This window comes from Panthera leo, chromosome C1 (genome assembly GCF_018350215.1).
Source record: "Panthera leo isolate Ple1 chromosome C1, P.leo_Ple1_pat1.1, whole genome shotgun sequence".
Lineage (NCBI taxonomy): Eukaryota > Metazoa > Chordata > Mammalia > Carnivora > Felidae > Panthera > Panthera leo.
The window spans coordinates 31,842,950-31,869,247 of NC_056686.1; the positions used below are offsets into that span (position 1 = coordinate 31,842,950).

General features: G+C 47.1%; 1 protein-coding gene and 1 long non-coding RNA gene across 2 annotated transcripts in view; one reads left to right on the plus strand and one right to left on the minus strand.

The window, feature by feature from the left end:
* Window positions 1-7,539, minus strand: part of SCMH1 (Scm polycomb group protein homolog 1) — a 186,580-nt gene extending 179,041 nt beyond the window's left edge. The window contains exon 1 of the mRNA XM_042949860.1: window positions 7,439-7,539. The gene's annotated coding sequence lies outside the window, so the exon portion shown is untranslated. The remainder of the gene's footprint in view (window positions 1-7,438) is intronic.
* Window positions 7,540-7,765: 226 nt separating this feature from the next.
* On the plus strand, window positions 7,766-23,824 carry LOC122227244. Its single transcript, XR_006205936.1, has 2 exons — window positions 7,766-8,176; window positions 22,988-23,824. It is a non-coding gene; the product is annotated as an uncharacterized LOC122227244 (long non-coding RNA).
* The last annotated feature ends 2,474 nt before the right edge of the window (window positions 23,825-26,298 follow it).

Sequence of the window (26,298 nt, forward strand, 5' to 3'; positions counted from 1 at the left end):
ATGACACTTTTTGTCAAAGAGCAATTAAAACCATCCTACAAGAATTTTGGTTTTAATGAAGTGTGTAATATTCCAAGGGTTTAAGAGAAAGGATAAAATTTTCACTTTTAGCTTTCCAAAAGCAATTCTGTTCCCAGATTCTCATCCTTTCCATCTCAGCCTCTACTACTCTCTTAACTGAACCCCCCGGGCACCCTCAGCCTCTACTCTCAAATCACCTATGTCGAGCTTTCCTTAAGCAATGAACCTGGAGATTTTACAAGACCACCCCAGAAGTCAGTGACCTCTCGTTCCACCTCTGAATTTCTGGAGTTTTTAGAGTTATGTATACGAATTAGTTAAGTACGTGTCTTACCTTCCCCTCATAAACAGTGAGCTCCCTGAGAGAAACAACTATGCCTTAAATATCTCTAAGTGATCAACAATAACTATTTACTGAATAAACAGAAATTTCTCTAAACCAGAATCACTCGTGAGGAAAACAAGTTTTCTTAAATGAAGAAGGAGGGGCAGGAAAAGTGGCAAGGATGTTAGGTTCAATTTGGGACACGCTGACTTTATTTTAAGAAATATCTCTTGGGGAGCCTGGGTGGCTCAGTCAGTTAAGCATCCGACTCCTGATTTCGGCTCAGGTCATGATCTCACAGTGGTGAGATTGAGCCCTGCCTAAGATTCTCTCTCTCCCTCTTTCTCTGCCCTCCCAGGATCACTCTTGTGCATGCATGCTCTGTCTCTCTCAAACAAAACAAAACAAAACTCAAGACAACTTTTATTAGGTCCGTTTCAATTTCAGAAGGTTTTCACACAGCACGCTAGGACCTATGGTGATGGGCCATATTGACTTTAAAGCAGATATGATACATAGCTGTTTGTGAAGCTGACTACAGGGAGCTAAGTACACAGCTCTAACACTCAGTGGAGATTATCTTGACTACAGATAGAAATTTGAGTCATGAGCTAACAGTCATTACCGTAAGCCAAGTGAGTGGCTGAGATTGCTAAGGGAATGTACAGAAGAAGGCTTAGGACCAAAGACAGGCAAGAGGAGGGAGGTTCTCATCCAAAAAACACTTGGGGTAAAGTGGCCAAGGAGGAACTAACACGCTGACAGGCACCGCAGCCAAAGGGGGAAAAGAAAGTTTTGAGAAGAGGGGATAATCATAAATGTGAAATGCTGCTGCTGAGGCCTTAAAATTGCCTGCCTCCCCCTGTTGTTACCAATAAGGACAAGGCTGGTGACCCCGCTCAGAGCAGTTCAGAGACTGTAAGATCTGGGCAAATTTCTAAAACTTTAAATCTGTTTCCTTTATTGCAAAATAAGGAGGCTTATCCCCTCATGAGTCTTTTGAAGATTAAATAAGTAGCAATAATAACAAAAGGAACACATGAATGTAACATATATAGCATTGCTACAATGTGCTAGTCACTGTGCAGGGCTCTTTCATACAGATTACCTCACCTAAAATCACAAAAATCTTCAGGGTATTATAGTACTTAATAGCTACCATTAGCCTCATCTTCAGATAAGGAAACTGAAGCTTATTCAGTGATGGAGACTAAAACCAGAATGCAACGAAGAGGTAAGAGTGAGAAAGTTTACGTATTAAATGTATACAACTCAACAAGTTCGAGTAAAGGAGATAGGTAGGAGACTAGGTGGTGCCTGGAGGGAGACATGCATTTAAGATTTTATTTACAAGATTTACTTCAAGATGGGAGATTTCTAAGCAGATTTAAATAAAAGAAAAGGAGTCAGAAGAGAGAAAGAGGTTGACAAGAGTCAGAGATTTAGTCTTGAGAAAGAGGAGGAAGCAAGAAAATACAGATATGATTTTGAGAAACATGTGACATAAGACCTCATGAAGACTAGGGCAAAGAAATGACTAGGTACTCAAGGCACAACGGCAGCAATCTGCAGAGAAGCGTGTGATCTCCAGCAGGCCTCTGGGCTACGACTGCCAAAAGAGAGGTCTGATCCAACGAGGTTCGAGATTTTGCCCAGACAAGGGCAGAAGAACTGCAGAGCAAGGGAATGGAGGAGGACGGCAAGAAAGCAAACCGAATAAATGGTAGACTAAGAAAATTAATCATCCTTCCCGGATAGGGAAGGACGTGAAGGCAGGCTTCAAAGAGATCAAACAACAGAGCTGTCGAAGGTCAAGTCGGAGACATTTTGAATAAAGCTGCAAGTCTTCGTTTATAATTGCAGAGGCGGGCCATCTCGGGGTGATAACAAGGTCCATGGTGTGACTATGGGAGTTGATAAGCTAAAAGGATGATCGCTTGAGTTGAAGGCGCAATTGTTCGGGGAAACAATCATCTGTGTGAAAACTGCAGTTACTCAGGGTGAGGACGGAAATTGAGGTGGAAAGGAAGACCGTACATGTCAGGTCCTAAATGATGGAGAAGCTCTATACACAAGAAGACAAGAGTAGCCCTTGTACCACACAGCACACCGATTTCAAGAAGGTGGACAAAACAGTGGTGCACAGAAAACTACAAACATCCTTATCTTCCTCGTTGTGCACAGGGCGTGGGAGAATGCGCTGCACCCATTCAAAAGAACTACAGAGCAGGCAACTATAGGTGCTCTCCATGACACACACACAAATCTAGTAAAATGGTTAGCAGGGTAGGAAACAGGGGTTTCAGAGAGCCTATGGAAAGGTATGAGGGAACAAACAAGCAGGGTTGGGAGACAGGAGGAGGAAGCTGAGTCAGCACAGGAAAAGCAGTTTGGAAGACGGTGACTGGAGAAGGCAGGGCAAAGATAACAGATGATAAGACTAGCTGCTTTATGTGGCCATAAGGTTATCAAAATAATTAGCTCTAGCAGTTCCTGCTGGCTAGGGAGTTAGCACTAAGGCCTTGGCAACGGTGTGAGGGGAGGGACAACATCGGAGGGACGGTTACACAACTGACATTATGCAAAGTGCTTTATTTACACTTACTATCTTAGTTAAACCTACACCTAACAAAAATGAGGGAACTGAGGACCAGAGAGGTAAAGTGACGAGCCCAGGATTGTATAATTAATAACTGGTGACATTTAGTATAGAAAAGACAAAACTTAAAATCGGAGCATCCCTAGTCACTTTCTATAAGAATCACCTATGTTTCTTAACTCCACTAAGCCTATCTACCAAACAAGGCTATTGCAGAGATTAAACGACAACTATAAATCTATAACTAAAACTGGCCTATGTAGGAACTTGTTTCCAAATGCGGCATTTCTTACTTGGTTTACTTCAAACAAAAATCCAAAGTTTCTGAAACTACAAATTTTATAGACAGGAAACTGAGGTGGGGAGAGAGCATGTACAATCTATGGCTCCCTAGTCTACCTGGAATCAAGTCCAAACTCCATAGTTCCAGGTCTTTTTTTTTTTTTTTTCATTAAAAATTTTTAAGTTTATTTATTTATCTATTTTGAGAGAGAGACAGAGAGTGAGCAGGGGAGGGGCAGAGAGAGAGGGAGAGAGAGAATCCCAAGCAGACTCTGCTCTGTCAGCAGAGCTGGACACAGCTCGAATCCACCAACAGTGAGATCATGACCTGAGCCAAAACCAAGAGTCCGATGCTTAACTGACTGAGACACCCAGGTGCCCCCCACCCCCCCATAGTTCCAGGTCTTTAATACTATGGCCCCAGGCCATCTCTCCAGCCATATGGCTCACTTCTGACTTACACAATACTCAAACCTGTGGCAACTATTTTTTTTTTTTTTTTGGTGGTTTAACAAAAGTTTATTTGTCATTCCTATGAAGTCCATCCAGAACAGCTGCACTCCATGTGGGGGGCTCAGTATTCCAGACAACTTTGAGTTTCTGGCCCCTGTTTCTGTATGGGCTTCCATGGCTGAGGCAAGAAGAGAACTACAGTCTTGCACCAAAAAAAAAAAAAAAGGCTTCAGCCCAGCAACTATCAATTTTTAACAAACATACCTTACACTTTCCCCTCTTTGTATCTCCACCTAAATTATTTAATCTATTGAAATCTGTTCACCAAGGCCCAGATGAAATTTATTTTGAATGTGAAGCCAAACCTTGTTTCCAAATTTTGAGAAATGACGGTTCTCTCCTCTGAACTCCTGTATCCCTTGGCTTTCTCTTAGAGTACATATTGCCTCATAATTTAGGTAAACCTGAAAAAAGGTCAGCATGCAGGGCTTAAGTCCCTTAAAGGTAGCTGAAAGAGAACTAACGATTCCTTTGCATCTAGGAAGCACCAATTGCTTTTCCAGTGATTTTATACACATAATTCCATGTAATCTTTGTGACACCCTATGAAGTAGGAATGTATTTGTTTACAGGTAAGGACACTGAAAGTCACAGAGGCCAGACAATTTGCTTACAGTCCTAAGGTTAGCAAGTGACGGAGCCTAGATTTGGACCCTGGTCTTTCTAACTCAGAATGTAGGCTCTTCCCAGAAAGCATGGGTGCAGCCTCACTGCTTTATCTGTCTCCTCTCCGCCTGCTAATCACCAGCGGGGAACCCTCCTCTATTGCTCTCTGTCATTAAGCATCAGCAGAAAAGATCTGATATAGGGTACTTGCCCTCCTACTTCCCAAGACTGAGAACAAACTCTTCAGAACAAAAAGAATACGAGTCCTGAATAAAGCTGGAGAGTTCAGAACCCTGCTCCCAAGAAGGAAAAGTAAAAAACCACTACTTTTGCACTCTCTGTTTAAAACCTCCTCCTCCTTGGAGGTGTCCACCATCTGGCTACATCACTTTCTACCCCTCCTCCTCATCTGTCATCTGCCACCCTCCCGATTAATCCCCTCTATTCCCTGCACCTGGGTCACATCCTCTCCTCCCCACACCCCAGCATCCTAAATCACTTCACTCTCGACACAGATGACCCATTCAATACAATAGCCTCGCAGCTCCCGTCATACTCCGCTTCGCTGACCTTCACCTCTAGTGTACCTCAGATACCCACAGAGACCTAGCTGTCACCCAGAGGAGCCCCACATCAGACAAGTTAACACCAATATTCCACTTTCTGACCACAACCTCCCTGTTTTCTAGTTCACTTCTACCACGTTTGTTCATTTGATTTAACTCAAGCTACTGAAAAATCTTCAAGTCCGAAACCAAACTTATCCATTGTTTCCTGTCTCCGTTAGTGTCACCACCATTCCCCTAGTCACACGCCCACCTTGGGGCAGCCACAACATCATCCAACCCTCTCACCTTTTATTCTGACCTGTTTGGGCATCTAATTTACCAGCCCCACAGGAACTGAAAATGTATCTTATTCGTCTTTGTAACAGTGCATACCAAAGTGCCTGATACATAGTAGATACACAGGCTTAAAGTTTGGAACTTGAGTTTAAATTTGCAGTGGGATATTCACACCAGTTCCTTCTCAGAGTTTTCAGTATTCCCTACCATTAACTTCACGTTCTTTGAAGGGAAGGGACCAAAGCCGTTCCTGAGCCTGTACAGTTCTACAAAGAACAGCCCTATACAAATTTTTACCCAACTTACATAAAAGGGAAATAGCATGTGCACAAAGAAACCAGAAGTCAAAACTTGACAAGTGTGCTACAAACTTCAAAACCACTGACCAATTTAAAAAATAAAGACATAAGAACAAAGATAACCAATTCTGACTGCCGGTACGTGCCTGTCTATGTTCTAAAAACAGTGAAACTTTGGTTAGAATTGGAACAGGGTCCCAGATACAAGAGCTTGGCATTTTATCCACAAGGCCATGGTACCTCTGCTGGACTTGAAAAGTTTCTAACCTGCAGGGTTGTTTTGGGTTATTTAGGACATTGATAACAGGCACTTTTGAAAAACTTAACCCCCACATACCAAGGCTAAGCGATGAAAAAGCTGGCAAAAAAATAATGCTGGTAAGTGAACAACAAAAAATATTCTTTTTCATAGTAATTTTGGGCCTTCCGGCAGTTAGACACAGAGCAAAGAGTTCAATGTAATAAGCATTTCCCTCTCCAACTAAATATTAAATTGCAGTCTAGCCCCAAATTAGGTCTCAATCCTTTTTCAGAGTAGAAATAATAAGCTTTCCTCTTTGCATAGTGCATTGCCACACTTTGATATATATCAACTCAGCTGATAAAGTGTTTATAGATTTTTTTTTAATGAGAGGAAATCTAAACGTTTTCACAAAATAGGATCTCTTTTAGGTCGTTTGAACACAGTACTGGACTGTTTTGGGTTTGTTTTTTTTTTTTAAGTTCAAAACGCAGCACAGAAATGAGGAAGGTAATACTTTTTATTTAAGCAGATCAATCCTTGAAGCCAAGGCATCTTCTTGGAGAAACTTAACAGGTTTTGTCTCCTCATACTAAGAAGCTCTCTCCTTTAAAAAGGATATGGGCCAGCTCTTTCAGAGAAGGGATCAGAAAACCTCAGTGGACCAGAAACAACTGAAGGAACTAAAACAAGCGACGAGAAGACGAGCCTCCGAGGAAGGACTACTACCTTCTGATCACTCAACAGCTACCCATAAGGGAGAAGAACGAGGAAGAATGGGAGGCAGCGATTTCTTTCAACCAAAAAAAAAAAAAAAAAAAAAAAAAAAAAATTCTCAAAAGCAAAGCCGTCCAGGAACGGAATGGGGAGAAACGGGGTTTGCCATCACTGGAGGAGGTGGCCAAATGATCAGGGTGGATTTAGGGATTTTCAAAGGGACTTCGGCATGCGACGGGAGAAAGGAGCCCTAGAAGACTTTTAAATTCCCTTCCAGCCTGGAGGTGTTCCGGGGTCCACCCGTCCCCCGGAAACCCCTCGCGCCCGTCCCGGGGCCGGCGTCCCAGCCCGCCCGGCCGCCGGCCCTCCGCGGTGCCCCGCGCCTCCGAGGTTCGAAGCCGGCTTTCCCCGCCCGCTTCCGGCGGCCCACGTGAGCGGTCCCGGCGCAGCTCCGGCCGCCCCGCCGGAGCCAGCCCGAGCGCCGCGGCTGACAGCTCCGGCCCGCGCACGCCCGCCGCCCAGGGTCCGAGCCGGCCCCGACCCCCAGGCATCCCCCCGCTCTCGCGGCCGAGCGGAGCCTCTGACCCGCCGCGCACTGACAGCACCCCCGCCCCACCCCCCGCGACCCCGCCGGCCCGGACAGAGCGGCCGCCGCTCGGATCCTCCAGACGTGTCCCCGTCCTACGGCGTCAGGCCCGCGGCCGGTCACCGGGCCCCGCCCGGCCGGCCGCCCAGGCGCAGCGGGCCGCCGGGGCCGCGGGGGCCGGGCTGACACGGCCGCGAAGGGCCGCGGCCGCGCTCGGACCGCAGACAGGCCCCCCGGCCCGACAGCCAGCAGCCAGCCGGCCGGCCGGCGGGCCCCGAGGGGCGGGGGCGGCGGCCGGGCAGGTCCCGCCGCCGCCTCCTCGCCGGGGGCGGCCCCCGCCGGCCCAGGCCCCTGAGGGCGCGCGGACTGGCCCGGGGAGCGGAGGCGGCGGCCGAGGCGCTTACCTGCGGGCGCAGCGGCGGCGCGGGGCGGCTCACTCCCTTCCCGCCGCCATGTTTCCGCTGCGCAGGGAGCCCGAGCCGACGCGCGAAGGGGGCGGGCGGGGGCGGCTCCGGAGGGCGGCGGGCGGGCGGGCCGGCGGGCTGGCGGCGGGGGGCTTGACCGCAGCGGCGGCTGCGGCGACGACGGCGGCAGCGGCGGCGGCGGCGGCGGCTCCCCGGCCCCGCCCCCCGCTTCCGCCCCTCCCCTCCCATCGCGGGGTGGCGCGCGCCGCGGCCGTTGGGCCCGCGCGCGGGGGGCGGGGCGGGGCTGCGCGGGGAGGGCGCCACCGAGCGGCCCGGCCCCGCTAGTCCCGGCCGCCTCCCGCCCTCCCGCGCCGCGCCCGTCTCTCCGCGCCGCGTCTCCCGGACGGGTAAACTGAGGCCCGGCGAAGGCTGCGTGCTCGGGTTCGAGTCCTTCCGCCGCCGGTCACCCGCTCCGAGGCGGCGCAGGCGCCCGTGGGCGACACGGTGGGCCCAAGAGCCGCCAGGTCTCGTTCCCGAGGCCCTGCTGACGCAGGGCGCCGCCTCTGGCGCAGAGGAGGCACCCCGGGGCTCGAGTCCCCGCCCTGCTGCTGACCAGCTGTGTGATGGATGACCTTGAGCGAGTGACCTCGCTCCTCTCCCCCAGGGTTCTCATCTCTCATCCAAGGGGCTGGCGTGAGGTTCATGCTTGTAAAGCCCACGGGACAGTGCAGGGACCTGGTAAGTAGATGCTCAGTTAAGTATAAGCTCCCACGGTCCCCTCATGGCTCACCCATTCAACAAGCCCGCATTGAGCCAGGTCATTCTTTCAGTGCCCACTAGCCCTCTGCTACACCCCTCTGGGTTAACAGCCGCATCCAGCCCGGATAATACCTAGAGTGAGGTGAAACCCCTTGTCCAAGGTCACCCAGCCAGTGAATGACTCAGTCGTGGACATTGATCGAAGCCTGTGCTCTGCCTGCAGGGAGTGGTCAGCTCTGTTCCTGGTGGGTCCCAGGAGGCGCGACACATCCAAGTTGGCTTTTGAAAGAGCCTGCAAGGGGAAAGCTAATTTCGGGCGGAGAGAAGGTTGTATGCAAAGGCATAAAGACATGACACCGTATGACCGGCTGGTGTGAGTGGTGTGACAGGAGTGTGGGGGAGACACGCGGGAATGGTGATGATGCCGCTGAAGCTAGACAGGTAGAGGAAGCCAGAACCTGGGACGAGGTCTTGTCGATCTAGAATGACATTGGATGTCCTTGTATGTCGACCTTAGAATTTACCTTGTAGGCCAGTGGTTTTCATCATCTGGTCCTGGCACCCCTGGGTGTCCCTCAGATCCTTTCCCGGGTCCGTGAGCTCCCAATTACTTCCAGAATAATGCTAAATGTAGTTTGCTTTTTCCACCCATTCTCTCACGAGTGTACAGCGAAGTATTCCATAAAATATAGGACATATGATATTGCAACAGCTTAAATGCAGAAACAGACTTTAGGATCCAGATGTCTTCTTTTAAGCCAGGCGTTAAAGAGATTTGCACGAATGTAAGATGCTACTCTTCTCATTAATATTTTTGTGTGTGTGTGTGGAAAATATAGATAATTTTCATTAAAAATGTGTTTATGATGGGGTGCCTGGGTGGCTCAGTCGGTTAAGCCTCTGACTTCGGCTCAGGTCATGATCTCATGGTTTGAGTTTAAGCCCCACATCGGGCTCTGTGCTGACAGCTCAGAACCTGGAGCCTGCTTCAGATTCTGTGTCTCTCTCTCTCTGCCCCTCCCCTGCTCACGCTCTGTCTCTCTCTCTCTCTCTCTCTCTCTCTCTCTCAAAAAGAAATAAACACTTTTAAAAAATGTGTTTATGTTAGCATAATGGGTTGATTATTGTAATTTTTAAATGAATTAATACAAATTTAGAAATTTCTCAGTTTTAATTTCTGACATGGTAAATATTGACAGAAGCAACAAACTGCACATAAAAAAGCCCCTTAGAGGTCCTCAATAATTTTTCAGAGTGGAAAGGGGAACCTTGAGACCACAAGGTTCACAAATACCCTTGGTACAGGCACTGAGAAGTTATTAAAGTGTTAAAGAGGGGAGTAACTTAATCAGATTTGTGGTTCAGAAGGAGCTCTCAAGACCCAAGCCAGGCCTTGAGGGGTATGTTCACAAGGCACTGGCATTCCAGGCCGAGGGATAATAACAGGAGAGTGCAGGGCAGCTAAGCAGCAGCGCTGGGACACAGATGACTCTGGTCTTTTTATTCCTAATTTGGTATCGCCTCACCATCTGACGGCAAGTGTTTTATTCCTTTATTTCCACTGGGCCCTGTGTCCCGAGGATTTTGCTCACGTTTGCTGTGGATGCTACTGCTCCTTCTGACCCCAGCATGCTGTTACCTCTTATTGCCTATTTTCTGCGAAGCAAGTCAGGGAGGAAGATGAGAGGAAGGGAAGGAGTTGCTATGACAGACTGAGTAGGCCTGGGGATCCTGGCAGAGGGTCCTCTAAAGGGTATCCTTCACATATTTGTGGAGTTCTTTAGACAGTGAGAGGAGAAACAATCGAATCAAAACCTCAAAACCTCTGCTGTCGGCAAAGCTGCTTTTGAAGAGAAGTTCCCCCAGAGTGCTGAAAGTCTGTTCCTTTAACATTAGAAAAGGAAAGTGGGGCACCTGGGTGGCTCAGTCAGTTGAGTGTCAGACTCTTGATTTTGGCTGGGGTCATGATCCTGGGTCACGAGCCCGGCATCAGGCTCCACGCTGAGTGTAAATCCTGCTCAGAATTTTCTCTCTCTCTCTCTCTCTCTCTCCCTCTGCCCCTCTTCCCCAGTCGTGTTCTCTCTCTCTCCCTCTCAAAAGAAAAGAAAAAGAAAAAAGAAAAAGTATCCATACCAGATGAAAATCTTCTAAAGGTGTATTAGAAACCTCTTAGCCATCCTAAGTATACAGAAAAAAATTATTTTCGTGATTCATTATGAACATGAATTGGTAGCAGTATCAGGCTTTATTATTTAGAAATCCTCTTGGACTATTGAAGAGTGAAGGACTCTTTGAAGAGTGAAGGGCCTTAACAAATGGCCCCAGAATACTATGCTTTCCGGATTCTCAAGATGGTTTCTTAAAGTTTCTGGTTTTTAGCTGCCACTTTTCTTGCTGTCATTATGTCCATCCCCTTCATACCTGCTTCTAATTTGCTAAAGTCAGGAAGGTAGATAGTCCAGGCTTCCTGGAATTGCATCAGATAGTCTCTGAGTAAGGCCCTGGGGGACTGTCCCAGGGTGAAGCCCTGAGAAGCCAGCTGCAGTGGCAGTAGAGTGGGGTGGTTGATTATGAACTGTGGGGTTAGCCTTAACTTCTCTGGTTTCAGTCTCTTCCTCTCTAGAATAGAAGGGGGGATAATCACGTACCAATCACGTCAAGTTGTTGGAAGGATTAACCCAAAGCTTTTAGTCTAGATCATCAGCCCTCTCCCCAACACTTTTTGTTCTCAGCCCCAGTTCCTTTAGTCAATTCCATACGGAGTCCTTAAACTTCGTGGGTTACAAACCAAAATCATGACTCTCCATCCTGAACCTTTTCTTTCTATCTGTGTCCCCTGTTTCAGGCAATGGCATGGCCATCCTCCCAGTTACCCAGTCTTAAAGCCATGGTAGTGCTTTTTCTTTTTTAGTTCAAAAAATTTTTTTTTGAGAGGGAGAGCATACATGTGAGAAGGGGAGGGGCAGAGGGTGAGAGAGAGAATCCCAAGAGAGAGAGAGAGAATCCCACGCAGGCTCCACACTCTCAGCACAGAGCCCGACATGGGGCTTGATCCCAAGACCCTGGGATCACGACCTGAGCCAAAATAAAGAGACAGGCGCTCAACCGACTGAGCCACCCAGGTGCCCCATCATGGTAATACTTTTTAAAATGTCTCCCTGTCCTCCATATCCAATCCATTTCCAAAGTACCCTTACCTTCCCTAGTCGAGGCCTCATTCTCTGGACTGTTGGAGTGGTAACGTAATTCTTATTTTTTTAATTTATTATTTTGTTTAATGTTTGTTTATTTTTGAGAGAAACGGAGCATGAGCGGGGGAGAGGCAGAGAGAGAGGGACACACAGAATCTGAAACAGGCTCCAGGCTCTGAGCTGTCAGCACAGAGACCAACGCAGGGCTTGAACTCATGAACCATGAGATCATGACCTGAGCCAAAGTCGGATGCCCACCAGACTGAGCCACCCAGGCAACCTGAATTGTAATGTAATTCTGACTCTTCTGTCAAACTTGTCTCCTGCAGCTGCCAGGAACAGGAAGCATCATGTCAGTCCCCAGATCCTAAAACTTAATAAGTCCTCAGTACCTACAGGACAAGTCCAATGCTTTAACCTTGAAATCAAGACTCTCCATCATCTGGCCACAACTTTCCTTTCTAAATTCATTTGTCTCCATTCTCCTTTATATGGTTCACTTGTAGTTTTCTACACTTGTCCTTTGCTATTCTGGGCTTTTCCATGTACTGCCCTGTCTTCTAAAATGCCTCCCTCTCCATTTCTCTATGTCCTTATTTTACCCATCTTTTAAGACTCTGATTTAATACAGCCTCCACAAAACCTTCCATGATCTTCCAGCTTGAATAATAAAAAAATAACATTTATGTAATGCTTACTATGAATCAGGCACTTTTCCACATGCTTTACACGTACTGTCTTAATTCTTGTGACAATTTAATTTTCCTAACCTACGCAGTAAACATGACTATAATTTGCGTCTCCCAAGTGAGAAAACTGAGGCACAGAAAGGTAAGGAAACTTGTCCAAGGTCACACAGCTAGGAAATTGTGGAGTCAGGATGGGAACCCAGGTCGCCTGTCTCTAGAGCCCATTTTCTCAACCACTGGTCGTATATGAAATGAGCTCTCCTGCTTCCATTCCTGTTGGCCCTCATGGCAGGCTATTCAAACATCTGTTAGGGTCTTTCTCACTTTCTACCTCATCATCAGTTAACAAGTCTTATCTTGCCTACTTACACGGTAAATTTCTTAGGAGCAGGACCAATGTCTGATCTAAAACAGTGCTTACTATATTTCTTGAGCCTGGTAAGTATTTGGTAATTTTTTTAATGGGTATAAAATCAACAGAATATTCTATAGCAATAAGAATGAATGATCTAGGGGCACCTGGGTGGCTCAGTCGGTTGAACATCTGACTGTTGATTTCGGCTCAGGTCATGATCTCACAGTTCGTGAGATTGAGGCCCATGTCAGGCTCTGTGCTGACAGTGTGGAGCCTGCTTGGGATTCTCTGTCTGCCCCTCCATTATGTGCATTCATGAGCACTCTCTTTCACTCTCTCTCAAAAAATAAGTGAGTAAACTTAAAAAAAAAAAAAATAAAGAATGAATGATCTAAAGCAAGATTGACAAACAATGGGTCCTTAGGCCAAATCTGGCCTGATCTTCTCTTTGTGTATGACCCAGAAAGTAAGAATGATTTTTACATTTTCAAATGGTTGAAAAAAAATCAAAAGAAGACTAATATTTTCATGACACATGCAACTTATATGAAAATAAAAGTCCGTTGGAACCCAGTCAGGTTATCTATGGGCTGCTTTTGTGCTACAGTGGGCTTATGGCCTGCAAAGCCTAAAATACTGACTCTCTGGCCATTCATAGAAAAATTTGCCAACCCCCGATCTAGAGCTACATGTAATAACATGAAAACAGCTTAGAAATAGCATAACAAAAAAAGGATAAGCAGTATGTTGCCATTTATATAAAGTTTAAAAATAAGCAAAACGTCATCAATTTTGTTGAGGGACACACATACACATGTAGGAGAATATAAAGACAACCGTGGAAACAGTAACAAATTCCAGGGAGTGGTGATCTCTAGGGGCCTGGGGCTGGGAAAGCCATCAGGGAGAGTAAGCAGGGAGTTTTGACTATTTGCTAGCTAGGTGGAGGGTATACAAGTGTTCATTGTGTTATTTTTTTTATCTCATATTAAAAACAATGTTTCACAGGAAATGAATAGATGAGGTTCAAGGACTTGAAATATATTTGGCTTTCACCTATAGCTAAGATCTTTGGTGAAATATAAATCCCAAGAGCCCTGTGGAGAAGGGTGTGGGTATTACTTAAAACATGGTAAGTTTTCGGGTCCCGCTTGTCTGAGCATTGGGCTTGGGATCAGTCTCCCCATCTCTGGGAGGAGGGAATGCACAGAGTGTATTCAGATCCTGATCTGCATCCCGGAGTCTCCTTTAAACATTCATTTGATGGAATTTTAGGGAGTACCCGTCTTATCAGTAGCCTAAGTTTACAAGGATAATTAGATAACGGCCTGAATCCAAGGAGCCCACAGTTTGGGAAGCTGGGATGTAAACAGCCAACAAGAGGACAGTGCTGAAAGTGCCTATTGCTTCATAACACATTACCACAAACTTAGTTTAAAACACCACCATTGATTAGCTCACAGTTCTGTGGGTCTGAAGCCTGGAGTGGAGTGGTGTGGCCGGGTTCTCTGCTCAGAGTACCGGATGGCTAAAGTCAAAGTGTTGGCCGGTTACCTTGTTATGTGGAGGCTTGACTAAGGAAGTGTGTTCCACAAGCTCCTTCAGCTCCTTGACAGAATTCCTTTCTCTATGGTTGTAGGACTGAGGTCCCCATTGCCTTGCTGGCTGTCAACTGGGGACTGTTTTCAGGTCCTTGCCACATGGCCCCCCTTCCGTCTCATCAACAGAGAATCTCTTTCACATTGAATCCTGCTCACTCTTTCAATCTCTCTGATTCTTCCAACAGTCAGAGAAAACTCTGAGCTTTTACAAAACTTGTCATTAGGTCAGGCCAGCCCAGGTAGCCTCCCTACTCGAGGGCAACCGTGCCACATTACATAAACCTAACCTCAGGAGTAAAATTTATCAGATGCACTGTCTCTGATTATGCAGGATGCATGGACCAGGGGCTGGGAGTCTTGGGGGGCCATCTTAGAATTCTGCGTGTTCCATCCAGGGAGAAACGTTCTCTTAAACAGTCTCTGTGAACTCCGCTGACGGTTTGTTCTGTAACTCCATGGCATGATATGTGGTGGTCTTGCCGTCATTAGGGTACATTTCGAAATTCCTTTTCTAGGCTGAAAGTTTCTTGGGATTAGGAACCTTATTCACACCTGTAGCTCCAATGTCCCAGACAAGACTTCTTAGGAGGGAGCTCTCCCTGCATGTTTGCCAAGAAAATAAAAAAAAAAAAAAGGGCATCTATCATCTCTTGGATTCCTGCTTCTCTTTATCTCCAGGTCAAAACTTCTCTGACACTTTCCAGGAAGAGTTTATTGCTGCCTCCTCTGTGCTGGCACTTGCTGAATATCTCTGTATGAAGTATATCACATTGTGGTACCTTAGGGGAACACTTCCCTTTTATTCCACTCAGTGCCCCAGGGCACAGCGCATCACAGGTTTCATTGTTTCAAGTTGGAATTTCTAAAAAGGAGATGTAAGGAGTTTTCAAACCAAGAGGCAGATGGACAGTGGGTTTGGGCTGTGAGGACACCCTTGGAAAGGGTCTCACAGGGGCAGAAGGCCAAAAGTGCAGCGGTAACAGAGAGGGAAGAAAATCGGCAAAAAAAAAAAAAAATTTTTTTTTTTTTTAAGAAGGAATGCTAGCAAACCCCAAGCCTGCTGTTTTATATATTACATTAAGGAATGAACCTGGCAGAGCCCTCCATAAGGGACCGCAGGAAAGAATGCTTGTTTCAGGACTGACAATCAAGGGAACAGTTGTCTACTTTCACAGTCTGACATTTTATTTTCACTGTTGGGGGGACAGCGGCCCCAAGGGAGAGTTGGTGAAGGAAAGGGAAGAGATGGCTTCTGGTGCTTAAAGAAAGTGGGGGTGGGCTGGGGTGGGGGGCACTGAGATGCGTCAGACTCTTCGTCTCCTTCTTGATGTGGATGTTTTCCCTTTCACACCTTCTTTTGGTTGTTGGCCCTTTGTGACTCCTTTTCGGCTTCGAGGCCGCCTAGATCATTAAATGGGCACTTTACACAGATTTCATCTGCATACTAAGTTTAGCATCAGAAGAATGGTTGGAAATTTTCTGATCAGACTCACCAGGAGCCCTGAACGTCCTGGAAGCGATTACGAGGACCGGATGACAGAGCGAGCTGTGGGGGCTGTTGGCGAGCTCCATGCCTCACCTAAGTCTAGGGCAATGATGCCGGCTGGATAGCCAATGGTGACAGAACTCCGGGTCCCCTTAAATGCCGGTCAAAGCGCAGGTTTGTTTAACCTCTCCCTCTGACCGCTTTGCTCACGGCCTGTGCGTGTGCCCGGGAGCTGCCCATCCGGTCTGTCACTGAGTGCCCCTGTGCAAGACCCTTGGGAGAGACACCCACATGGCATGGCATTCCCCTCACAGAGCTTACGGTTCACAAGGAAAGGTATTATTACAGTACAAGGCAGGAAGGGCTCAGTGCCAGGAGGGAAATGCAGTCAAAATGTTGCAGTGTTTGGAAGAGATTCAGGGAGGCTTTGTAGATTTATAGACTTGCAGATTTATAGAGGAGGTGCTATTCTAGGTGGACCTTGAATGATGGGTAGGAAAGTGAGAGGCAGAGGAGAGAATATTGGGGAAGGGGGCTTTGTCTGGAAATGCAGAGTGAGATAGGGACAGAAAACTGAGGGAGCATTTAAGAAATGGCAGGTAGCTTTGTGTGGCTGGAGCAGAGGTTTACGTAGGAGCAACATGGGTCAGTGAGCTGGACAGAGAGAAGGAGGCTTTGTTCTGGAGAGTCTCAACTGTCAGTTAAGAATCCTGAGAGTGGGTAGGGTGGGGTGAGCAGAGGACGTGCAGGGGGGAGTGGGGCAGTTGGTGGGGGATGCGGAAGTACTGTTGTTGATTGGCTTGTCGGGCTCTTGCTGCTTCCCTTGCCTGGAATGCCTCTGCTCAGCCTCTTCCCTGACAATCTGTGCACCCTGGGCCCATCACAAATGCCTTCTCCTCCAGGAAGCCAAGCTGGCTCTGATCTCTCCCAACCCTGAGCTCCCTACAGCTCACCATCTGACCCTTGCCAATGGCATTTATCGTAGCCCACCCTGCCAGACAGCAAGTTTAATCTTTGTCTTTTCTGAATCCTGCACACATTAGATGCTTGGTAAACATTTTCAAGACGAACAGAATTTACTTCCTGCTGAATACGCTGCCTGTAGCTTGGGAAAGCCGGGCCATGGTGCTCCATTAACCTGACCAGCGTTTCTGTAAACGTGGCAGACAGACCATAGATTAGAATGCCTGCCCCTCAGGTCATGCCAGACCCGAGATGAGATGGCACCTTGGAATTCATCTAGTCTTCATTTTACTAGTGAGGCCCAGAGAAGGGCATTCACTCACTCAAGGTCACACAGTGAGTTAATGATCTGAAATAATGTGTTTGGTATGTGAGTGTTTTATTGCAGTGCCTAACACACAACACACACCTAATAATCCCGGATACTCCCCAGCCTCTTGAAGTGTAATTAAACACGAAACTACTTGTAATTTTTTCCACTTTATGGGAACTTTATGCATCTGCCTCTGCACATGCCTGGAACTTCTTCTGACTCCTCCTCCTGCCTCACCAGGTTAACTCCTGCTCATCAGTTAAGCCACAGTTTCCCTGATCCCTTGTCTTCCACCCTCACCCAGGACAGGTTAAGTGTCCCTCCTTGTGCTCCCCTTGTGGCCTGGGCACATCCTTTCCTCGTTATACTTACCACCTCGTGTGCACATCTGCTTCTGTGCCTGTCTTCCCTGATGATAAGCTCCAGAAGGTTGGAACTGACTCTGCATTCTTCATTTCATGCCCAGCCCCTCACCATACCTGGAACACAGGAATTCTCAGTAGACATTTATGGAATGATGTGTGCAGTGGGGTCCTCACAGGCCCAGGCCGTAGACCAGCCTCCTTACTGCCTCCTCTGTAACTCACAGGGCCCCAACCAGACTGGCCGCTCAGATTCTGGTGGTCTCAGGGCTTTGCAGAGGAGTGCTGAACCCAAATCTCACTGTTTAGTAAGACACTTCTTCTCTTTTCCCTTCCGTAAAATACCAAATAAAAATGGTTCCAGGAAGTTACGTGGCTGAGAAATTCCAGGCTCTGTCTGAGCTCCTAGATAAAGGCTGTTACTGTTAGGAAGTTGGTCATTAATCCAACCTGTCTTTTCTCTGTGCTGTGATTCCACAGCCTTCTAGAGGTACTGGTTCTTTCTGTCCTCAGTTGCTCTTAAGCCTGTTACTAGCTGGTTACAACTAGAAAAAACAAAAACAAAAAACTTGCCCACGGTAGACATAAAAATGAGCTAAAGGTATCAGTTGGCCACAAGCTCACTTTGTGCTCTGGGCTTGTGACTTTAAGTTAATGTGCTTTCACAGTACCTTACCAGATGGCTGGTATCCTCATCTATAAGACAGGAAAAATAGCACTCACCTTGTCACATCATTGCAGGAGTGCAAGAAAATAAACTAGGGAGAGGTTCCTGGCACACAGTAATGGTTAAAGAAATGTTACATCTAAATCAGAGGGTGGAATCCTCTTACCTTGTTCTGCTGTAACCAGACTTCATCCAGGCTTCTAAGTTTTGTCCTAGGCATCACATTTAAAAAAAATTTTTTTTTTAATGTTTATTCATTCTTGAGAGACAGAACATGAGGAGCAGAGAGAGAGGGGACACAGAACCTGAAGCAGGCTCCAGGCTCTGAGCTGTCAGCACAGAGCCCCATGCAGGGGTGGAACCACATACTGTGAGATCATGACCTGAGCTGAAGTCAGATGCTTAACCGACTGAACTACCCAGGTGCCCCATAGACATCACATTTTAAAACAGTGATGTTGACATTGTCACCCAGAAGCAAATGACCGCTATGATAAGAATCTGGAAATCAGACTTTACAAGAAACAGCTGGAGGAGCTGGAAATATTTGGCCTGGAGAAGAAATAACTAGGAAAAAAATGGCATGGGCAGGCCTTAGAGAGGTCATCAAGTAACTGAAGGACTCACATCCAGGAAAGGATTAAGCCTCAGTTCGGTTCCATGAATATCTGTAGTATTTACCATCACATGTCAAGAGCAGAGAATGCAAAGCAAAGTAAAATACAGTCCCCGCCCCTGCAGGACCAGAACGGTGTGAAAGGGGTGTGTATGCCGTGCTGGGGGAAAGCGAAGAAGAATAATGCTGCAGAGAGCCTGGAAGGCCTCACCAGGGAGGGGACAGCTGAGTGGAGCTTTAGGCAGAGGAAGAAGGGAAGGGCAGGCAGGCAGCGAGCACGACATGTGCAGGCAGAAAGGCATCCTCAAGGAAAACCTCGGATGTGCTGGCAGAGTGGAGGGAAGCGAGCCTGCAAAGTCCAGCTGGAGCCAGATCGTCAAGGGCCTTGGATGTTAAGCTAAAGAGCTCGGACGATTTACCTCGAGTGGGTATTGAAGAGCCATCAAAGGCATTTAAGCAGGGTTTTTTTTTTTTTTATTATGAAAGGATGTTGTAGTGTGGCGTGCTGAAAGGCTTTACGGAAGAGAGACAGAAGGCAGGGGAGACGGGACATTCCAAAGAGTTACATATGGGCTTGGCTCTTCCACTTACTGTGGATGAACTTGAGCACATTATTTAAACTCACTGAGTGTTTTTTTTTTTTCCCATTCATATATTGGGATGACCACATCTACTTTACAGAGACGTTTTAAGAACTAAATGAGGTGATATATTTAAGCCCCCCATACATGTGCCTGGTACCCAAACAGTGCTCAGTAAGTAAGCACCCTCTCCTTCCTTCTCTTTCTCTTCTGGGCAGAGTAGACAGAGAAACAGAGTTCTCGCTGAAACATGGAGTCCTGGCCACACAACAGGATAAATTTCCTTGGGAGCACTGAACATCCTACAGGAAGTGCTCAAGAAGGCTATTTCTCTAGTGGAAGGGGAGACAATAAGATAAACCACTAAAATCCCTTTCTACTTTAAGATTCTATCACCTTCAGGACCTAAGTACTAAGGATATGGTCAAGAGCCTGAGGTATGATAAAACCTTTTTAGTATCGACCTTGTTAAAAACAGCCAATTGGACCCAAAGGAAATGAAACCTTTTCAAAACATACTGAAATACACAAGTTGAAAAGACCCACCCTAAACTTTTAACAGCCCCTCTGGAGTAGGTAACCATCGTGCAGGAGAAAGAGCTCTGGGCTTAATGATGAGAGGCCTACATTCCAGTGTCAGAAATTAAGGATTTTGCTGTATGGTCTGAGGCAGTTTCATTCCCCATGTCTTGGCCCGGGTTTCTCCATCAGGAAGATGTGGAGGTCGAACTTCGGTGGGGTCTTCCATAGCTAACATTCTACAATTCTGGGGGTGTAAGAGATTAAGGTCATGCAATTATGGATGTAAAAGGTTAGAAGGTTCTAAGCATTCCCACAGCAACTCGATCACACACAGGTTCTAATACGTCTCAATTTAATGGCATCACAGTCCGTAAAATATATTTTAAAATTGTATCGCAGGCACTGGGAATGAGCCTCATTTGACATTCTTCTTAGAATCAGAACTTTAGAATTCAGTGCATTTCAATTCTCAGCGTTAAGTTAGCTGCAAATTGGATTATCTCGTATTTCTGGTTGAGAGAGAAGGCACTTTCCCCAGTATGGCAAAGAAATAAAAATGTCAGTCATCTGTCGCAGAAGGAAGATGCTGTCTTACCTCTCTGTTAACTTCAGGGTCTAGAGGCTGCCTAATCTGGAAGCAGACAAAACCAAGACTGGGTATTAGGACAGCCTGCTTCTGTGCTTGCTATGCCTTTTGCCTGGAATGTCCTCCTGGCCATTCCTGTTCATCCTGTTTGAAGCCTCTTCCTCCTTTTTTTTTTTTTTTTTTTTAAGTTTATTTATTTATTCTGAGAGAGAGAGAAAGCATGCACGACTTGGGAGGGGCAGAGAGAGAGAGAGGGAGAGGGAGAATCCCATGCGAGCTGTGTGCTGACAGCACAGAGCCCCACACAGGCTCAATCTCACCAACTGTGAGACCATGACCTGAGCCGGAATCAAGAGTGGGAAGCTTAAGCCAGTGAGCCACCCAGGTGCCCCTCCCTCCTGTTCTGCACAGTAGAATGAGTCACTCAATTCACTCTGCTCTCCCAGCACTTCCTATCAGCGTTCATCATAGCCGATGAGAAGCATTGCCGTGTAGCTAGTGATTCCCTGTGGATGGGTCAGGGGCACTGCACCGGCCATGTGCCAGGCACATATATCCTTTCATGTAATCCACACAGCACTGCTTAGGAAGTATACATTGTTATCCCCTGTTTAACTGTGGAAACTAAGGTCAGAGAAGTTAAATTACTTGCTCCAGGTCATAGAACTGAGATGAATCAAACTTTTTTGATTCTAAAGCCCATGTGCTTTAGATTTTCCATACCCTCTTCTTGTCTTATTTGTCTCTGTAACCTGAACTCTTACAATAGGCTAGCCTTTGGTATACATCAAGTACGACTGTTGAATTCTGCCCAATTCTGTTCAATCAATCGGTAAAGCTTTCCCCATCAGAGCACAGGGCTAAGAGAACTACGGAGGAAAATGTAATTGGGTGGGGATCTAGCTAGCCTTTTCTTGACTTGCAGTGAGCTTCTGGAGACATCTACTTTGAAATAAATACTCTCATTAGCCTTGGTGGTGTTTCAGCAGGACAGGCTGTGGTGGTCTCTTGACAAGGCCAGCTGGCAGGATAGATTCGTTTAACCACATTTGTTTCACATCTTTCTAATCACCCTTCTCTACGATCCTAGTTTCACAGGAGAAAATAGAACTCAAAACAACTTTCATACCTATGCAAAGGGGTGCACAGGAGCCTGAACAAAATCCTAAGAGAGCAGATTGGAGGGAGTGGTTAATTCTGCCTACAAGAATTGAGGAGGGTTTCACAGAGAAGGTGGCATTTGAGCTGGGACTTTAGGTTTACTTATTCATTGTTTGTTTGTTTGTTTTCTAGGCATAGAAAGGGAAAGGCATTCTGGGTAGAAAAGCTGCAAATAGTTCTGTGATGGAACATACCAGGGGGGATAGTAAAAGGTGAGATGAGAAAGCTTTGTGGGGCCAGGTAGTCCAAAGATCTTGAATGTCATGCTAAGAATTTGGATTTATTCTGTGGGTGTTCCATGACATTCCAATGTCCACTGAGCTACATCTTCAAAGCATCATAAATTTTTGTCTGTTGGCCCCAAAGTCCTGACAATAAGCAGGGAGAGAAGCAGTATAGTGGACATTGGAAGTCGGGGAGTCTAGATTCCAGTCTGATTCTGCTGTGTACTTATTAGTGACTCAGTCTCTCTGGGCTTCCATTCTCTCCTTTGGAAAGTGAAATGGTTAGAAGGTTTCTCAGACTTCTACTGTCTGCCAGCTTTACAAGGAAGATCCTTCATAAGGTTCATCTGAATTCCTGTGGCGGAGGGACCTGCTGGCATTCACGGCTTTGTGTAATTCCCCCCGCCTGAGTGTGGGCAGGGTCTGGGACTTGCTTCTAACTGATAGAATATAGCAAAGGTGATGGAATGGATGGAATATACATTATTACAAGTGGCTACACGGTTACATGACTTAAAAACTGTAGCACCCATCTCACTGGAGTCTCTCTCTTCTAAGTCCCCGGCTGGCTTTGAAGAAACAAGCCGCCGTCTTGTGGGATGCCTGTGTTGGGAGGCCCACGTGGCAAGGAACTGCAGACTGCAGGCAAGTCCAGTTGCTGAGGGCAGCCTTTGACTGATAGCAAGAAGGTGAAGCTCTCGGTGTTACAGCTGCAGGGAACTGAATTCTGTTAGTGAATGAGTGAGTGAGGAAACAGGTCCTTCCCCAGTTGAGCCTCAGATGAAATGGCAGCCCTGGATAACTCCTTGACTGCAGATTTGTGAGACCCTAGGTAGAGGGCTCAACTAAGCTACAGTCGGATTCCTGCTCTATAGGATCTGTGACATCGTAAATATGTATTGTTTTAAGCCCCTAAATTTGTGATAATTTATTATGCAGTGGTCGATACAGTTTCCCACCCTAGTACTCGAAACTCCTGACCTCAAGCCCTGTGCTCTGTTTATAATTCCATGTCACCTCTCTATGAATAATTGCATACCAGTATCGATGTGCATCTGTGTGCGAGAGGCTTTATCTGTCTATATCAATCTGTAGGTCATACCTTCATATTCAGTCACAGACCTGTGGGAAATACTTATTATGTGTGGGACACAGACAGATGGGTGAGCCCAGGGCTCGCTCCGAGGTGCTCACAGGCTGGTGAAGGAGACAGTCCCAAGCGCACCTGCAAAGGTGAGGGAGCTAAGGAAATAAATGTGTATCTAGCATTATTTAAACGAGTCCGTTTTCCCAGTGTTATTTCCTTTGAGTCTTATAAACCTCTAGGAAAGATGCTGTACATCAGAGAGGTGAAGGGACTTGCCTTAGATGACACATCTCGTGGAGACCATATCCAGGACCGTAACTCAATTCTTCTGCTTCAAATCGTTGGGATGATTAACAATTAGCTGTACATTTTCTATGTATTAATAGATTCTACTGGCACTTCCCAGCAAACTTACGTGGAAGTCTCTGGGAGGTGACATGGCTGGAATTCTGCCTGATTCCAGTGTCAATGCACCCATGCGCTGTCTACATCGCCTCAGAGACAGGGGAGCCGGAAGAAGACCTGGGACTGTCTTCACGCGCCCTCAGCTAGCACATGGTGAGCATTCAAGTACAGAGGCTGAACTGCATATTTTTGTGGGCGTAAACTCTGCCCTCTGTGTCTGAGGCATCATGTGATACGGCAGTGGGGATGTGGAGCTGTGGTACTCAAACTCAGGAGCCAGTAAGTCACCTGAGGAGACCTGTTGAAATGCAGATTCTGGAGCCCTGCCTCCAGAGCGCCTGATTCAGTGGTGCCCAGGAAGCATTTTCATCAAGACCCTCAGATCGTTCTGACACAAATAAATCACAAAGCATATGGATGTTAGTGATAAAATCACAGCCATGCAAGGCTGAGGTTCAGTTCGCCTGCAGTCTGATGGGAGCTGTTCCCAAACAGATCCCCACTCATGTTTACGATTCCTTTTCCTTATAGAAAGGAGGAAGCCGGTGGTGTGCTAGTAAATGTCTTAACTGGCTCTCTTCAGAAGGAATAAAAACAAACAAACAAAAACCCTGATTTATAGCATTTTCCAATATCCATGGTGTAAATACTCATAGCATCGATGATGTCAAGCTACCAAAGGGATATCACTGAAAACTGAGTTGGGAGGGGACATGTGGCATTGTCCCTATGGCAACCGCCAGAGGAAGCCCAGGTAGGGGAGGGGACTTACTTCCCTGGGCCTCAGTTTCCCCACGAATAAAATGAGAATGCACTAAGGGCTTGTGATCTCTAATGGATTATGCTTTACTTAGAGTAATTATTAGGCCTGACTGTGGGGTCTCTGGGTTGAGAAAAGTCAGATGTAGGGGGCCTGGTTGCCAGGGCACGCAGAGACGGGGACAGAGTGGGCCCAGCTTTTTCTTTTCTTTTCTTTTTTTTTAACGTTTATTTATTTTTGAGACAGAGAGAGACAGAGCATGAACAGGGGAGGATCAGAGAGAGAGGGAGACACAGAATCTGAAACAGGCTCCAGGCTCTGAGCGGTCAGCACAGAGCCCGATGCGGGGCTCGAACTCACAGACCGTGAGATCATGACCTGAGCCGAAGTCGGACGCTTAACCGACCGAGCCACCCAGGCGCCCCTGCTCATCCCTTTTTCTTTGGGAGGGTAGAGGAGCTCACTGGCTGGGTGTAAGGAGCATGGGCTTCAAATCCTGGCCAAACATTTACCGAGCTTCTGCAAGCCTCAGTTTCCCGATCTGTAAACTGCAGGGAACAATACTGTACTTCCCCCCCACACAGAATGGTTGTAAGGACTAAATGAGATGAAGTCTGGCACATGGTAAAATTTCCATAAATATTGACTCCCATATCTCCATTCCTTGCCTATGATGGTTATTTTCCAAATTTTACCAGAGCCTTGTGAGACCAAATGGCCAATTTCACTTATAAACAGAGTAGTAAGTCACCCATACTGTATGATTTGAGGGAAAGATCCTTCAGACAAAAAGTTAATATATATTTAATGTATATGCATATGCATATACAGATACATACATGGTGCGTGTGTGTGTGTGTGTGTGTGTGTGTGTGTTCCTCCGCTGTTCTATCATGGGGGCTGAACTCCCATTATTTAAATCTTTGTTAATGCCCCATAGCAAAAGACCACTAGGAGCACATCTGTAGTCAAGCAAAGTTGGATTTGTATTACTTGCTGCTTGAAGGACATAGAGCCCCTTGTGGCAGCTTGGGGTGGGTCAGAGGGTACTGACAGGGGCTGGTTGCAAGCAGGAGTTTGGCTCTCCCCAAGTGCTGTCGGAAGGCAGAGGCAACCCAGTGATCAGGTATCTTTTTATCTAAGACAGGGAAGAATGGAGAACTAAGTCTATAATTGGTAAAGAAGCCGCCTCATCACTCGTGTTCCCGAGAGAGGAGGATGTTGGTCATTTTTACGATTTTGTCTGTATTCAGGCGTGATTGTGGAGTGGTATATCTTTGTCTTGCCGTGTCACGGTTACTGCGACCTTGTCTCGTGTTGACGTCCATGTTCGCTCGGAGAATGCCATGGCCTAGCTGTGAGTGCCAGGCCAGCTGGCCACTGACAGGGCTGCTATTTTACGTCCCATCTTATTTATTCACAAGACAGTGACTGATGCCTTTTATGCATGATCACACGTATCATCTCATCTAAACCTCACCGCATCATCCTGTGAGGGATAATTATCTATCTCCGTTTTATGGATGAGGAAACAGACTCTGAAAGATGAATGACTTTCTAAATTCATCCAGAAAAAAAAAAAAAAAAAAAAAAAGATAGTCTCCAGGGACTTGAATTCAGAACCATCTTCTCCGAGTCCGAGGCTCATCCAATCAAGCCGCTCCACAAGGAGCCAGGCTCTGACATGGCTGAGGATCACCCTAGTCCTCTTTTGCTACCTGAAAGAGATCGCTGTTCCTGGCAGGACTGCTGGGCTCTCCGGGTCCCCCGCCGAGGAGGTGACAGCGCAGAGGGGGTGCTGGGCCGGCCAGCGAGGCGCACAACTGGCTGTCAGTTGCACAGCGGTTTGGCATAACTGAGAAGGCAGGCGCTTGGGCTGTTTGTTCTAGACCTGCCAGTAACTCCCCATGTGACCTGGAATCAGTCATCTCCTGACTTTGGGCCTCAACCTCTCTAATGATCTAAGAGCCCCTGAACTCAGGAAATCTGTGAATAAACAGTGAGTGAATGTGTGAAATGAATGAATGAATGAATGAATGAATGAATGGGAGGCTGACCAGAAATTGATTTTCTACAGTCAGTATTTTGTTTTGTTCCGTCTTTCTCCTCTTTCTGGTTTGTATGGTTCCAACCTCTGCTCCCATCCCAGGCCTCCCTCCTCCGTGTCCGGGGCTCCCACGTACTCTCCCAGCCCAGTGGCCCAGCAGTGGCTGCTGACGCGGTGGCGTCTCCTGGCAGCCCCTCAGTCTCAGTGACCTCAGCCCTCATTTCCAGCTGCTCCAGCCAGTCCGCAGCCACCCCCAAATACTGCTTCCTGCAAACCCCCTCCAGGTCTGCTCACCCTCAGACCCTGAGAAGGGGCTGTGTCCTGCCTTAGAAATGACCAGATCCACCCCCCTCAGGCCCAGAGAGGGGGCAGTGTTTACACATGGTCACATAGCAACTGAGCCCATCACAAACAGAACCCAGGCATCCCGGGACGCCTGGGAGGCTCCGTCGGCTAAGCGTCCGACTTCGGCTCAGGTCATGATC